Source organism: Bubalus bubalis, chromosome 2 (genome assembly GCF_019923935.1).
Source record: "Bubalus bubalis isolate 160015118507 breed Murrah chromosome 2, NDDB_SH_1, whole genome shotgun sequence".
In the NCBI taxonomy this organism is placed as follows: Eukaryota; Metazoa; Chordata; class Mammalia; order Artiodactyla; family Bovidae; genus Bubalus; species Bubalus bubalis.
In genome coordinates this window covers 64,362,287-64,379,288 of record NC_059158.1, presented here as the reverse complement: position 1 = coordinate 64,379,288, position 17,002 = coordinate 64,362,287, and positions in this window count along the sequence as shown.

Here is a 17,002-nt window from a genome sequence, read left to right as displayed (position 1 = left end):
CTCTAGTTTATGTGGTCCTCATTCTGGTTTTAGTGAGTTTGGTCTGCTGTAATAAAAACACCATCGACTGGGTGGCTTAAACAACAAACATTTGCTTATCCCAGTTGTCGAGACTGAGAAGTCTGTGATCAAGATTTTGATAGATTCAATGCCCAGTGAGAACGAGAATTCTAGTTTAAAGACCAGTGTCTTATTGCTGTGTCCTAACATGGCATGGGAGCTCTCTGGGGTCTCTTTTATAAGGCTGCTAATATCATTCATGGGCAGAAATGGTATGGACCTAACAGAAGCAGAAGAAATTAAGAAGAGGTGGCAAGAATACACAGAACTGTACAAAAATGATCTTCATGACCCTGAAAATCAAGACGGTGTGATCACTCACCTACAGCCAGACATCCTGGAATGTGACGTTAAGTGGGCCTTAGAAAGCATCACTACGAACAAAGCTAGTGCAGGTGATAGAATTCCAGTTGAGCTATTTCAAGTCCTGAAAGATGATGCTGTGAAAGTGCTGCACTCAATATGCCAGCAAATCTGGAAAACTCAGCAATGGCCACAGTACTGGAAAAAGTTAGTTTTCATTCCAATCCCAAAGAAAGGCAATATCAAAGAATGCTCAAACTACCGCACAATTACACTCATCTCACACGTTAGTAAAATAATGTTTAAAATTTTCCAAGCCAGGCTTCAGCAATACCTGAACCATGAACTTCCAGATGTTCAAGCTGGTTTTAGAAAAGACAGAGGAACCAGAGATCAAATTGCCAACATCCACTGGATCATGGAAAAAGCAAGAGAGTTCCAGAAAAAGCTTCATTAACTATGCCAAAGCCTTTGACTGTGTGGATCACAAAAAAACTGGAAAATTTGAAAGAGATGGGACTACCAGACCACCTAACCTGCCTCTTGAGAAACCTGTAGGCAGGTCAGGAAGCAAGAGTTAGAACTGGACACAGAACAACAGACTGGTTCAAATAGGAAAAGGGGTATGTCAAGGCTGTATATTGTCACCCTGCTTATTTAACTTATATGCAGTGTACATTATGAGAAATGCTGGGCTGGAAGAAACACAAGCTGGAATCAAGATTGCTGGGAGAAATATCAATAACCTCATATATGAAGATGACACCACCCTTATAGCAGAAAGTGAAGAGGAACTAAAGAGCCTCTTGATGAAAGTAAAAGTGGAGAGTGAAAAAGTTGGATTAAAGCTCAACATTCAAAAAACGAAGATCATGGCATCTAGTCACACCACTTCATGGGAAATAGATGGGGAAACAGTGGAAACAGTGTCAGACTCTATTTTTTGGGGCCCCAAAATCACTACAGATGGTGATTGCAGCCATTAAATTAAAGGACGCTTACTCCTTGGAAGGAAAGTTATGACCAACCTAGATAGCATATTCAAAAGCAGAGACATTACTTTGCCAACAAAGGTCCATCTAGTCAAGGCTATTGTTTTTCCAGTGGTCATGTATGGATGTGTGAGTTGGACTGTGGAGAAACCTGAGCACCGAAGAATTGATGCTTTTGAACTGTGGTGTTGGAGAAGACTCTTGAGAATCCCTTGGTCTGAAAGGAGATCCAACCAGTCCATCCTAAAGGAGATCAGTCCTGGATGTTCAATGGAAGGACTGATATGAAGCTGAAACTCCAGTACTTTGGCCACCTCATGCGAAGAGTTGACTCATTGGAAAAGACCCTGATGCTGGGAGAGAGTGGGGGCAGGAGGAGAAGGGGACGACAGAGGATGAGATGGCTGGATGGCATCACCGACTCGATGGACATGAGTTTGGGTAAACTCTGGAAGTTGATATTGGACAGGGAGGCCTAACGTGCTGCTATTCATGGGGTTGCAAAGAGTCGGACACAATTGAGCTACTGAACTGAACTGAGGATATTTCACCCCAAAACAATGAATTTCACCTTTTTCTCAAGCCCACACTTAACCTTCTCCAGGAAGATCACATTCTGGGCCATAAATCTAGCTTTGGTAAATTCAACAAAATTGAAATCATTCCAAGCATCTTTTCTGACTGCAATGCAGTAAGATTAGACGTCAATTACAGGAGAAAAAATATTAAAATTTCCAACATATGGAGGCTAAACAACACACTGCTGAATAACCAACAAATAAAAGAAGAAATCAAAAAAGAAATCAGAATATGCATAGAAATGAATGAAAATAAAAACACAACAACCCAAAACCTGTGGGACACTGTAAAAGCAGTGCTAAGGAGAATGTTCATAGCAGTACAGGCATACCTCACAAAACAAGAAAAAAGTCATGTAAATAACCTAACTCTACACCTAAAGCAACTAGAAAAGGAAGAAGTGAAGAACCCCAGGGTTAGTAGAAGGAAAGAAATCTTAAAAATTAGGGCAGAAATAAATGCAAAAGAAACAAATGAGACCATAGCAAAAATCAACAAAGCCAAAAGCTGGTTCTTTGAGAGGATAAAAAATTGACAAACCATTAGCCAGACTCATGAAGAAACAAAGGGAGCAAAATCAAATCAATAAAATTAGAAATGAAAATGGAGAGTTCACAACAGACAACACAGAAATACAAAGGATCATAAGAGACTACTGTCAGCAATTATATGCCAATAAAATGGACAACTTGGAAGAAATGGACAAATTCCTAGAAAAGTACTACTTCCCAAAACTAAACCATGAAGAAATAGAAAATCTTAACAGACCCATCACAAGCATAGAAACTGAAACTGTAATCAGAAATCTTCCAGCAAAAAAAGCCCAGGTCCAGACAGCTTCACAGCTGAATTCTAACAAAAATTTAGAGAAGAGCTAACACCTATCTTACTCAAACTCTTCCAGAAAATTGCAGAGGAAGGTAAACTTCCAAACACATTCTATGAGGCCACCATCACCCTAATACCAAAACCTGACAAAGATGCCACAAAAAAAGAAAACTACAGGCAAATATAACTGTTGAACATAGATGCAAAAATCCTTAACAAAATTCTAGCAATCAGAATCCAACAACACATTAAAAAGATCATACACCATGACCAAGTGGGCTTTATCCCAGGGATGCAAGGATTCTTTAATATCCACAAATTAATCAATGTAATATGTCCCATTAACAAACTGAAAAATAAAAGCCATATGATTATCTCAATAGATGCAGAGAAAGCCTTTGACAAAATTCAACATCCATTTATGATAAAAACTCTCCAGAAAGCAGGAATAGAAGTAAAATACCTCAACATAATGAAAGCTATATATGACAAACCAACAGCAAACATTATCCTCAATGGTGAAAAATTAAAAGCATTTCCCCTGAAAAAAGGAACAAGACAAGGGTGCCCACTTTCACCACTACTATTCAACATAGTTTTGGAAGTTTTGGCCACAGCATCAGAGCAGAAAAATAAATATAAGGAATCCAAATTGAAAAAGAAGTAAAACTCTCACTGTTTGCAGATGACATGATCCTCTACATAGAAAACCCTAAGGACTCCACCAGAAAATTACTAGAACTAATCAATGAATATAGTAAAGTTTCAGGATATAAAACCAACACACAGAAATCCCTTGCATTCCTATAAACTAATAATGAAAAAATAGAAAGAGAAATTAAGGAAACAATTCCTTTCACCATTGCAATGAAAAGAATAAAATACTTAGGATTATATCTACCTAAAGAAACAAAAGACTTGTATACAGAAAACTATAAACACTTTTTAAAGAAATCAAAGAGGACACTAATAGATGGAGAAATATACCGTGTTCATGGATCGGAAGTATCAATATAGTGAAAATGAGTATACTATCCAAAGCAATCTATAGATTCAATGCAATCCTTATCAAGCTACCAACGGTATTTTTCACAGAGCTAGAACAAATAATTTCACAATTTGTATGGAAATACAAAAAACCTCGAATAGCCAAAGCGATCTTGAGAAAGAAGAATGGAACTGGAAGAATCAACGTGCCTGACTTCAGGCTCTACTACAAAGCCACAGTCATCAAGACAGTATGGTACTGGCACAAAGACAGAAATATAGATCAGTGGAAATAGAAAGCCCAGAGATAAATCCATGCACCTATGGACACCTTATCTTTGACAAAGGAGGCAAGAATATACAGTGGAGAAAAGACAATCTCTTTAACAAGTGGTGCTGGGGAAACTGGTCAACCACTTGTAAAAGAATGAAACTAGAACACTTTCTAACACCATACACAAAGATAAACTCAAGATGAATTAAAGATATAAATGTAAGACCAGAAACTATAAAACTCCTAGAAGAGAACATAGGCAAAACACTCTCTGACATAAATCATAGCAGGATCCTCTATGACCCACCTCCCAGAATATTGGAAATAAAAGCGAAAATAAACAAATGGGACCTAATTAAAATTAAAAGCTTCTGCACAACAAAGGAAACTATAAGCAAGGTGAATAGACAGCCTTCAGAATGGGAGAAAATAATAGCAAATGAAGCAACTGACAAACAACTAATCTCAAAAATATACAAGCAACTCCTACAGCTCAGTTCCTGAAAAAATAAGACCAAATCAAAAAATGGGCCAAAGACCTAAACAGACATTTCTCCAAAGAAGACATACAGATGGCTAACAAACACATGAAAAGATGCTCAACAACATTCATTATCAGAGAAATGCAAATCAAAACCACCATGAGGTACCATTTCATGCCAGTCAGAATGGCTGCTATTCAAAAGTCTACAAGCAATTAATGCTGGAGAAAGTGTGGAGAAAAGGGAACCCTCTTATACTGTTGGTGGGAATGCAAACTAGTACAGCCACTATAGAGAACAGTGTGGCAATTCCTTAAAAAACTGGAAATAGAACTGCCTTATTACCCAGCAATCCCACTGCTGGGCATATACACAGAGGAAACCAGAATTGAAAGAGACACGTGTACCCCAATGTTCATTGCAGCACTGTTTATAATAGCAGGACATGGAAGCAACCTAGATGTCCATCAGCAGATGAATGGATAAGAAAGCAGTGGTACATATACAGAATGGAGTATTACTCAGCCATTAAAAAAGAATATATTTGAATCAGTTCTAATGAGGTGGGTGAAACTGGAGCCTATTTTACAGAGTGAAGTAAGCCAGAAAGAAAAACATCAATACAGTATAGAAAGTGAAAGTGAAGCTGCTCAGTCATGTCCAACTCTTTGCAACCCCATGGACTGTAGCCTACCAGGCTCCTCCATCCTTGGGATTTTCCAAGCAAGAGTATTGGAGTGGGTTGCCATTGCCTTCTCCAGTATACTGTATACTTATATAGTATACTAATGCATATATATGGAATTTAGAAAGATGGTAATGATAACCCTGTATGAGAGACAGCAAATGAGACACATGTATAGAACAGTCTTTTGGACTCTGTGGGAGAGGGCGAGGGTGGGATGATTTGGGAGAATGGCATTGAGACATGTATAATATCATATGTGAAATGAATCACCAGTCCAGGTTTGATGCATGATACAGGATGCTTGGGGCTGGTACACTGGGATGACCCAGAGGGATGGTATGGGGAGGGAGGTAGGAGTGGGATTCAGGATGGGGAACATGTGTACACCCGTGGCAGATTTCATGTTGAAGTATGGCAAAACCAATACAATATTGTAAAGTAAACAAACAAACAAACAAATAAACTGAGGCTGGGGGGTGGGGGGCAGTGGGGCGATGGGAAAGCATCATTTCTTCAGTGCTAAACCTGGTGACTCAGACAGTAAAGAATATGCTTGACTTGCAGAAGCCCCAGGTTCAATACCTGGGTGAGGAAGATCATTTGCATATCTGAGGTTGTTGATATTTCCCCTGACAATCCTGATTCCAGCCTTGATTTATCCAGCCCAGCATTTTGCATGATGTTTTCTGCATGGATGTTAAATAAACAGGGTAATAATATATAGTCACACCAGGATATTACTGGTGATAGAAGCAAGGTCAAATGCTATAAAGAGCAATATTGCATAGGAATGTGGAATGTTAGGTCCATGAATCAAGGCAAATTGGAAGTGGTCAAATAGGAAATAGCAAGAGTGAACGCTGAAATTCTAGGAATCAGCAAACTAAAATGGCCTGGAATGGGCGAATTAAACTCAGATAACCATTATATCAACTACTGTTGGCAGGAATCCCTTAGAAGAAATGGGGTAGCCATCATAGTCAACAGAAGAGTCTGAAATGCAGTACTTGGATGCAATCTCAAAAATGACAGAATGATCTCTGTTCGTTTTCAAGGCAAACCATTCAATATCATGGTAATCCAAGTCTAAGCCCTGACCAGTAATGCTGAAGAAGCTGAAGTTCAATATTCTATGAAGACCTACAAGAACTTTTAGAACTAGCACCCCAAAAAGATGTCCTTTTTATTATACAGGACTGGAATGAAAAAGTAGGAAGTCAAGAAACACCTGGAGTAATTGGGAAATTTGGCCTTGGAGTACAGAAGGAAGCAGGGCAAAGACTAATAGAGTTTTGCCAAGAGAAGGCACTGGTAATAGCAAACACTCTCTTCTGACAACACAAGAGAAGACGCTACACACGGACATCACTAGATGGCCAACATCGAAATCAGACTGATTATATTCTTTGCAGCCAAAGATGGAGAAGCTCTATACAGTCAGGGAAAAAAAAAAAAAAAAAATAGACCGGGAGCTGACTGTGGCTCAGATCATGAACTCCTTATTGCCAAATTCAGACTTAAATGGAAGAAAGTGGGAAAAACCACTAGACACTTCAGGTATGACCTAAATCAAATCCCTATGATTATACGTAAGTATAATTATAAGTAAGAAATAGAGTAAGGGAGTAGATCTGATAGACAGAGTGCCTGATGAACTATGGATGGAGGTTCATGACATTATACAGGAGACAGGGAACAAGACGATCCCCAAGAGAAAGAAATGCAAAAAATCAAAATGGCTGTCTGAGGAGGCCTTACAAATAGCTGTGAAAGGAAGAGAAGTGAAAAGCAAAGGAGAAAGGAAAGATATACCCATTTGAATGCAGAGTTCCGAAGAATAGCAAGGAGAAATAAGAAAGCCTTCCTCAGGGATCAGGGCAAAGAAATAGAGGAAACCAATTGAATGGGAAAGACTAGAGATCTCTTCAAGAAAATTAGAGATACCAAGAGAACATTTCATGCAAAGATGGGCTCAATAAGGACAGAAATGGTATGGACCTGACAGAAGTAGAAGATATTAAGAAAAGGTGGCAAGAATACACAGAAGAACTGTACAAATAAAGATCTTCACGACCCAAATAATCATGATGGTGTGATCACTCACCTAGAACCAGACATCTGGAATGTGAAGTCAAGTGGCCCTTAGGAAGCATCACTCTGAACAAAGCTGGTGGAAGTGATGGAATTCCAGCTGAGCTATTTCAAATCCTAGAAGATGATGCTGTGAAAGTGCTACACTCAATATGTCAGCGAATTTGGAAATCTCAGCAATGGCCACAGGACTGGAAAAAGGTCACTTTTCATTCCAATCCCAAAGAAAGGCAATGCCAAAGAATGCTCAAACTACTGCACAATTGCACTCATCTCACAGGCTAGTAAAGTAATGCTCAAAATTCTCCAAGCCAGGCCTCAGCAATACGTGAACCATGAACTTCCAGAGGTTCAACCTGGTTTTAGAAAAGGCAGAGGAACCAAAGACCAAATTGCCAACATCCACTGGATCATCAAAAAAGCAAGAGCGTTCCAGAAAAACATCTATTTCTGCTTTATTGACTATGCCAAAGCCGTTGACTGTGTGGATCACAATAAACTGTGGGGAATTCTTCAAGAGAGGGGAATACCAGACCACCTGACCTTCCTCTTGAGAAACCTGTATGCAGGTCAGGAAGCAACAGTTAGAACTGGACATGGAACAACAGACTGACTCAAATAGGAAAAGGAGTATGTCAAGGCTGTATATTGTCACCCTGCTTATTTAACTTCTATGCAGAGTACATTATGAGAAATGCTGGGCTGGATGAAACACAAGCTGGAATCAAGATTTCTGGGAGAAATATCAATAACTTCAGATATGCAGATGACACCACCCTTATGGCAGAAAATAAAGAAGAACTAAAGAGCCTCTTGATAAAAGTGAAAGAAGAGTGTGAAAATGTTGGCTTAAAGCTCAACATTCATAAAACTAAGATCATGGCATCGGTCCCATCACTTCATGGCAAATAGATGGGGAAACAGTGGCTGACTTTATTTTTCTAGGCTCCAAAATCACAGCAGATGGTGATTGCAGCCATGAAATTAAAAGATGCTTACTCCTTGGAAGGAAATTTATGACCAACATAGACAGCGTATAAAAAATAGAGACATTACTTTGTCAACAAAGGTCCATCTAGTCAAGGCTATGGTTTTTCTAGTAGTCATGTACTGATGTGAGAGTTGGACTATAAAGAAAGCTAAGTGCAGAAGAATTGATGCTTTTGATCTCTGATGTTGGAGAAGACTCTTGAGAGTCCCTTTGACTGCAATGAGATCCAACTAGTCCATCCTAAAGGAAATCAGTCCTGAATATTCATTGGAAGTACTGATGTTGAAGCTGAAACTCCAATATTTTGGCCACCTGATGCTAAGAGCTGACTCATTCAAAAGACCTGATGCTGAGAAAGATTGAAGGTGGGAGGAGAAGGGGACAAGAGAGGATGAGATGGTTGGATGGCATCACTGATTCAATGAACATGAATTTGGGTAAACTCCTGGAGTTGGTGTTGAACAGGGAGGCCTGGCGTGCTGTGGTTTTGGTATTGCAGGGAGTCGGACATGGCTGAGCAACTGAATTGAACTGAATATAGCCTTGACCTACTCCTTTTCCAGTTCTCAATCAGTCCGTTGTTCTATATCTGGTTCTAACTGTTGTTTCTTGTTCTGCATACAGGTTTCTCAGGAGATAGGTAAGACTGATATCTTAGAGTAAGCTTATTTCATGAGTATTGAAAATATATATATGACCATGCGTAAAATAAATAGCTTGTGGGAAGTTGCTATATAACACAGGGAGCTCAGCCTGGTGCTGTGTGACAACCTAAAGGAATGAGATGGATGTCGTGGGAGGGATGCTCAAGGGGAAGGGGACCTGGGTTTGATCCCTGGGTCAGGAAGATACCCTGAAGATGGAAATGGCTACCTACTCCAGTATTCTTGCCTAGAGAATCCCATGGACAGAGGAACCTGGCAGGCTATAGTCAATGGGGTCACAAGAGTTGGACACAACTTAGTGACTAAACCACCACCACCATGTGTAAAGTCATCTCTTGTGTTGTTGTATAAGGGTGTTTGCTCTGACCAGTGCATTCTCTTAGTAGCATTCAGTTAGCCTTTGCCCTGCTTCATTTTGTGCTTCAAGGCCAAATTTGCCTATTACATCCAGGTATTTCTTGACTACCTACTTTTGCTTTCCAATCCCCAGTGATGAACAGAACATCTTTTTTTGGTGTTAGTTCTAGGAGGTCTCCTAAGTCTTCACAGAACTGATCATCTTCAGCTTCTTTGGCATCAGTGGTAGCAGCCTATATTTGAATTACTGTGATATTCAACTACTGATTGGCTTGCCTTGGAAGTGAACTGAGATCATTTTGTCATTTTTTAGGTTGCACCCAAATACTGCATTTGGACTCTTCTGTAGATTATGAGGGGTAGGTACTCCATTTCTTCTATGGGATTCTTGCCCACAGTAGTAGATATAATGGTCACCTAAATTAAATTCACCTGTCCATTTTAGTTCACTGATTCCTAAGATGTTGGTGTTTATTTTTGACCATCTCCTGCTTTACCATATCCAATTTACATTGATTCATGGACCTAACATTCCAGGTTTCTATGCAATACTGTAGATGCTGAAGAAATCAAGAAGTGATGGAAAAAATACATGAAAGAACTGTATAAAACATATCTTAATGAACCAGATAACTACATCAGTGTAGTCAGTCATCCAGAGCCAGACATTCTGAAGTGTGAAGTCAAATGGGCCTTAGGAATCACTGCTGTTAATAAAGCTAATGTATGAGACAAAATTCCAATAGAACTATTCAAAACCTTAAAGATGTTGCTATCAAAGAGTTGCACTCAATATGTCAGCAAATTTGTAAGACCCAGCAGTGGCCACAGGACTGGAAAAAAGGTCATTCCTCATCCCAATTCCCAAGAAGGGTAGTACTAAAGAATGTGCTAACCATCAAACAATTGCAATCATCTCCCATGCCAGTAAGGTCATGCTTAAAACTTTGAATGCTAGACTTCAGCACGAGGTGAACCAAGAACTTCCAGATGTCTAAGCTGGATTTAGAAAAGGCAGAGGAACCAGAAATCAAATTGCCAACTTTCGCTGGACCATAGAGAAAGCAAGAGAATTCCAGAAAAACATCTACCTCTGTTTAATCAACTATGTTAAAGCCTTTGACTATGTGGATTATAATAAACTGTGGAAAACTCTTAAAAAGATTGGGATGTAATCAATAGTGAAAAAGTTTCCTGGATTAATAATTTGGGTGGGGCAAATAAGAAACTCACACTGGAAAAAATATTAGGTGACTGATCCCTTCATTGAAATACCTATCTTTCAAAAGATTATGACAAGAAAGGTTGAAGAAATAATGACATTTCTTCATTTTAAAGATAAATCAGAAACTCTACTTCCTATAGAGAGAATTTCAAAAGATAGTGTCTTTTGGATTATTTTATACCAAAATTTAAATTGATCTATATACCCAAACAGGAGTTATCACTTGATGATGCAATGATAAAGTGGAAAAGACAGGACAGATTCAAAAGCTGTAACCCTGAAAAATTTACAAACCATGGAATTTTGGTCAGTATGATTAGTATGGAGATATATATATATATATATATATATATATATATATGCAAACAAGATTTATGTAAGTGAAGGAAAGAAACTGTAAGAAGCAATACTATCAATCATACAATCTTGTCTTGGTTTGGGCACCATATTTACCAAGACAATTATTACAACAGTGTGTCCACACCTGAAATATTGTTGAAAAATAAAACCAGAGTTTGTGGGAATATAAGAGAGAATCTTGCTCTACCAAACCAATTAGAGGAGAAATAAAAATATCTACAGAAGGAAGAGATGACATCCTTAAGGGAGGGAGAAGTGATTCTTCTTGTATGAAATAAGAGTCTAGTCTGCATGGTGATGGCTATTCATGATGCCTGTACAGCATCTTCAGGAAAGAAGACAGGAGGACTGGCCATCAAATAAATAATCCCACTTATAAGTTAGAGTATAATAAATACATGAAAGAAGTTGATCAATCTGATCAATATCTGGAAAACTTCAATATCCTCCATAAAACTCAAAAATGGTATAAGAAAGTGGGTTTTTAGTTAAGTAATTGCAGTTTATTCAATGCATTTAAAATTTATTGTAGCCTTAATACACAGTATAAAACGACTTGCAAGCAATTTCTGCTAGCAATTCCTAGAGAATAGGCAATTGATCATTCTGATGAATGCAGTGGTAGTCCCACATCTGGTTCTTCTTGTGATATTTCTAAAAGAGCCCCCCACCCCCATCCCAAAGATACACCTTGTTGACTATCAGGGAAAATAAAAGAACATATTCTAGAGGAAACAATACCCGTAGGGCTTAAAAAATGCTACTAGAAAGTGTAGAGTTTGCTCTTTCAGGGGAAAGCATAGTAAAAACACAGTATATTTGGTTCTGTTCTCCTGCACAGAGATGCCTGCTATACTGCCTATCACACTCTAATGAAATATTAGAATTTTTTAGTAAGACATACACAAAGTTTCAAATAAATACATGAAATGCAAAAACACATTGTGGATATTTACTCAAACACAGGTGTTTCATTATTCACTTAAATAGCAAATTGTCAGGCATTAGTTTCTACAAAATTCCCTTGGGTCAATAAAGTCTATTTTGTCTGATATGAGTATTGCTACTTCAGCTTTCTTCGAATTTTCATTTACATGGAATACCTTTTTCCATCTCCTCACTTTCAGTCTGTGTGTGCCCCTAGATCTGATATGGGTCTCCTGTAGACAACATACACATGGGCCATCCTTTTGTATCCATTCAGCAAATCAATGTCTTTTGGTTGGAGCATTTAATACGTTAACATTTAAGGTAATTATCAACATGCCTGTTCTTACTGCCATTTTCTTAATTGCTTTAGAGGTGTTTTTGTAGGTCGTTTTTCTTCCCTTCCTTTTTTGTTCTCTTCTCTTGTGACCTAATGACTATCTTTAGTGTTGTATTTGGACTGTTTTTTCTTTGTGTGTGTATGTATCTATTATAGATTATTGGTTTATGGTTGCCATTATGTTTTTATATAGGATTCTACACACACATACTCATTTTAATTTGCTAGTTTATTAATTTTCAATGCATTTCCAACATCCTACATTCTTTGGAAGTTCTCAATGCCTCTTAACCTTATAGGTGTCTTAAATAGTGCCTTTTCAGAGACAGGGAGAAAAACATCACTGAATAATCTGTAAAGAAAATATCTTTCATAATCCAGATGCAGTCTCAGAACTGTTTCTGTTTTTATTTATTAATATTTTATTTCTGTTTTTTATTTCTGCTTATGAATTGTATGGGTTCCTTATCTATTTGGGGTTATTAATCCATTCTTAGATATATGGTTTGCAAATTCTTTTTTCCCATCCCATTGATTGCCATTTTGTTTTGTTGATGATTTCCTCTGCTGAACAAAAGCTCTTCAGTTGAATATAATCCCACTTGTTTATAATTGGTTTTGTTCCCTGTGCTTTGGTGTTACATCACAAAAACCATTGCCAATACCAATATCAAGGGGCTTTTACCTATGTTTTATTTTAGAAATTTTATAGTTCCAAGTCTTATATTTCTCTTTAATCCATTTAAAGTTAATTACTATGCCACGAAGTTAAAAGGTGTTTGCTCTTTGGAAGAAAAGCTATGACAACTCTAGATAGTGTATTAAAAACCAAGACACTACTTTGCCAACAAAGGTCCATATGGTCAAAGCTATGGTTTTTCCAGTAGTCACGTAAAGATGTTGAGAGTTGAACCATAAAGAAGGCTGAGTGCCATATAATTGATGCTTTTGAACTGTGGTGCTGGAGTATACTCCTGAGAATCCCTTGGGCAGCAAGGAGATCAAACCAGTCAATACTAAAGGAAAACAACCCTGAATGTTCATTGGAAGGACTGATGCTGAAGTTCCAATAGTCTGACCACCTGATACTAAGAGCCAACCAAGTGTAAAAGACCCTGATTCTGGGAAAGATTGAGGGCAGGAAGAGAAGAGGGAGAAGGAGGATGAGACAGTTGGATGGCATCATTAATCCAATGGAGAGGAGTTTGAGCAAACTCTGGGAGATAGTTAAGGACAGGGAAGACTGGCATGCTGCAGTCCATGGGATCACAGAGTCAAACACAACTTAGCGACTGAACAACAGCTATGTTTGGCAGAAGATATGGTTCTATTTTCATTCTTTTGCATGTGAATGTCCAATTTCAAAATCATTAAGCCATCCCTTTTCTTGCCAAGACTTGTTTCAGGAAGGGAGTCAGCATGGAGACCAATTGGAGTCAGTTATGGAGATAATAAGAGAAAAGGTGATGATAGACAAGTGTAGAGATAAAGTTGTGCATATGATACTTTTTTCCTAAGGTAAATTTTACTCTCTTGGTGGAAAAAAGTGAAAAAACAAATTATTTAAATTTTAGCAAATAACCATTAAAAAAATGAAACATACTGTAAAACAATGAAAGAAAATTAACATTTTGAGATGAAGGAATGCATTGATGAAAATGTGACATTTGAGCATTCTTTGGCATTGCCTTTCTTTGGGATTGGAATGGAAACTGACGTTTGCCAATCCTCTAGCCACTGCTGAGTTTTCCAAATTTGCTGGCATATTGAGTGCAGCACTTTCACAGCATCATCTTTTAGGATTTGAAACAGCTCAACTGAAATTCCATCACCTCCACCAGCTTTGTTTGCAGTGATGCTTTCTAAGGCCTACTTGACTTCCCAATCCAGGATGTCTGGCTCTAGGTCAGTGATCACACCATCTTGATTATCTGGGTCGTGAAGATCGTTTTTGTACAGTTCTTCTGTGTATTCTTGCCACCTCTTCATAATATCTTCTGCTCTGTCAGGTCCATACCATTTCTGTCCTTTATTGTGCCCATCTTCACGTGAAATGTTTCCTTAGTATATCTTAAGTTTCTTGAAGAGATCTCTAGTCTTTCCCATTCTGTTGTTTCCCTCTATTTCTTTGCATTGATCCCTGAGGAAGGCTTTCTTATCTCTCCTTGCTATTCTTTGGACCTCTGCATTCAAATGGGTATATCTTTCCTTTTCTCCTTTGCTTTTCACTTCTTTTCAGAGCTCTTTGTAAGGCCTCCTCAGACAGCCATTTTGCCTTTTTGGATTTCTTTTTCTTGGGGATGGTCTTGATCCCTGTCTCCTGTACAATGTTAGGAACCTCTGCCCATAGTTCATCAGGCACTCTATCAGATCCAGTCCCTTAACTCTATTTCTCATTTCCACTGTATAATCATAAGGGATTTGATTTAGGTCATACCTCAATGGTCTAGTGGTTTTCCACACTGTCTTCAATTTAAGTCTGAATTTGGCAATAAGATGTTCATGATCTGAGCCACAGTCAGCTCCTGGTCTTGTTTTCCCTGACTGTATAGAGCTTCTCCATCTTTGGCTGCAAAGATTATAATCAATCTGATTTCGATGTTGGCCATCTGGTGATTTCCATGTGTAGAGTCTTCTCTTGTTTTGTTGGAAGAGGGTGTTTTCTATGAGCAGTGCATTCTCTTGGCAAAGCTCTATTAGCCTTTTCCCTGCTTCATTCCATACTCCAAGGCTAAATTTTCCTATTACTCCAGGTATACAGAACATAAAAAGACTGCCATAACTTAAACTTAAATTTGAAAACAAATGAGGAAAATATGTGCATAGAGACTTCAGAAATGCATGGCTAATAAGCATTGGAAAAAATTATCAACATTCAAAGTCCTCAGGGTATTACAACTTAAAACCATTATGAAATACAACTACACACTCATGAAGATGAATAAAACTTAACGAGACCTATAATACCTGATATTGCCAATGATATAGAAAAATCTGAACTCTCAGAAACATTTTGTGGGGATGTAATCTGGTGTTTGCTTTTGGTGTAAAAATGTAAAGTTTCTTATAAAACTTAACATACATCTGCTCTATAACCTGCTGTGATATTGTGATTTATGATAAGGAATAAATATTTGATCTTTTCCCTCATTCCTGGAACAGAGTTCCTAAAATCTGGGGAATTTCTTGATTTATAAGAGTTATAAAGTTATCTTGGTATTTATAATAAATTTTTGCCAACCATACCTGACTTTATGCTAGTGAGGTGATGCTTCATTAGGAAACCCCTAGTGATGAGAAACCCCTAGTGATAGGAAACCCCCTTAGGATGAGAACTGTTTGCCAGGGCAACCAACCCTGTGATTAGAGGGTTGGAACTTCAGACCCACCTGCAGACCTCTGAGAGTAGGAGAGGGGCTGGAAGTTGATATTACTCCTTAGCAGGCAAGAATCTGATCAATGACACATACATAATGAGGCTTCCATAAAAATCCTAAAACTGAAAAGTTCAGGAAGATTCCATATTGGTAAACACAAGAGATACCTCAACTCTTGCCATATACCTTGCCATGTGCATCTGTTCCACCTTGCTGTTCCTGAGATGTATCTTTTATAATAAAAAGATTATCTAGGGAGTAAACAATTTTCCTGAGCACTCTTATTCAAGCAATGTATCGAATGTGAGGAGGAAGTCATGGGACCCTCAAATTTATTACTAATCAGAAGAACAGCTGATGACCTGGACTTGCTGTTGGTTCTAAAGTCAGGGGGAGGGGCAGTTTTGAGGGACTGAGCTCTTAACTCTTGGGACATGGTACTAATTCCCTGTAGAGAGTATCAGAACACAACTGACGGATAAACAGGGAGATAGATCAATATATGACAAAACAAATACTAAGAAATGTTAAGTATTAATTTTGATAAGCTAGACTATATTTTTGAAAGTGTTTATAATTAAATATTAACAATTTGGAGTGTTTGGATCGACAAATAGTCATATTTTTCCTTATTAAATACACTTAGTTAAAATCACAAGTTTGTACAAATTTGAAATATTGAATCTAGTTATATTTTCAGACTGTAATTAATGTTATAATTAGAAGAATGATTTATGAAAAAAATTAAGGTTTTTGTAAGTGTTTTATTAAAATATTTTTAAATAGCTTATTTTTCTAATGTTTTCTCTCATTTTAAAAATAAAATTATGTCATTTTCTACCTAAAACTCAAAGTTACTTTATACTACCTAAAACTCAAAATTACTTTATACTACCTAAAATTCAAAGTTACTTTGTAAGTTATTTACTATCTTAGAATTTGAGGTCTTTAATTCCCCCTCTATTATAACTTTATGTTAAAATCATATAGATTTGGGAAATATTACAATGAATTATTTTTCTCTTCAATATTTGAAATATTTGACATTTGAAAGAAACACAACTTTTGCACTTAATAAGCCAGAAATTATTTCCATTTTATAGGATGAAATCTGAGATGCAAAGATATCAAGAAGTTTCTCCAGTTTAAATGATAAAGAGTGGCACATCATGCTACTATGAGTATAGCACTTACTAAAAGATAAACAGAATTTTTAAATTTTTCATTTAAAAATCACGAACAAAAGTGGATTATGGTAATCAAGGGCCTCACTGATAGCTCAGTTGGTAAAGAATCTGACTGCAATGCAGGAGACCCTGGTTGGATTCCTGGGTTGGGAAGATCCATTGGAGAATGGATAGACTATCCACTCCAGTACTCTTGGGCTTCCCTTGTAGCCCAGCTAATAAAGAATCCACCTGCAATGTGGGAGACCTGAGTTACATTCCTGGGTTGGGAATATTCTTGCCTTGAGAA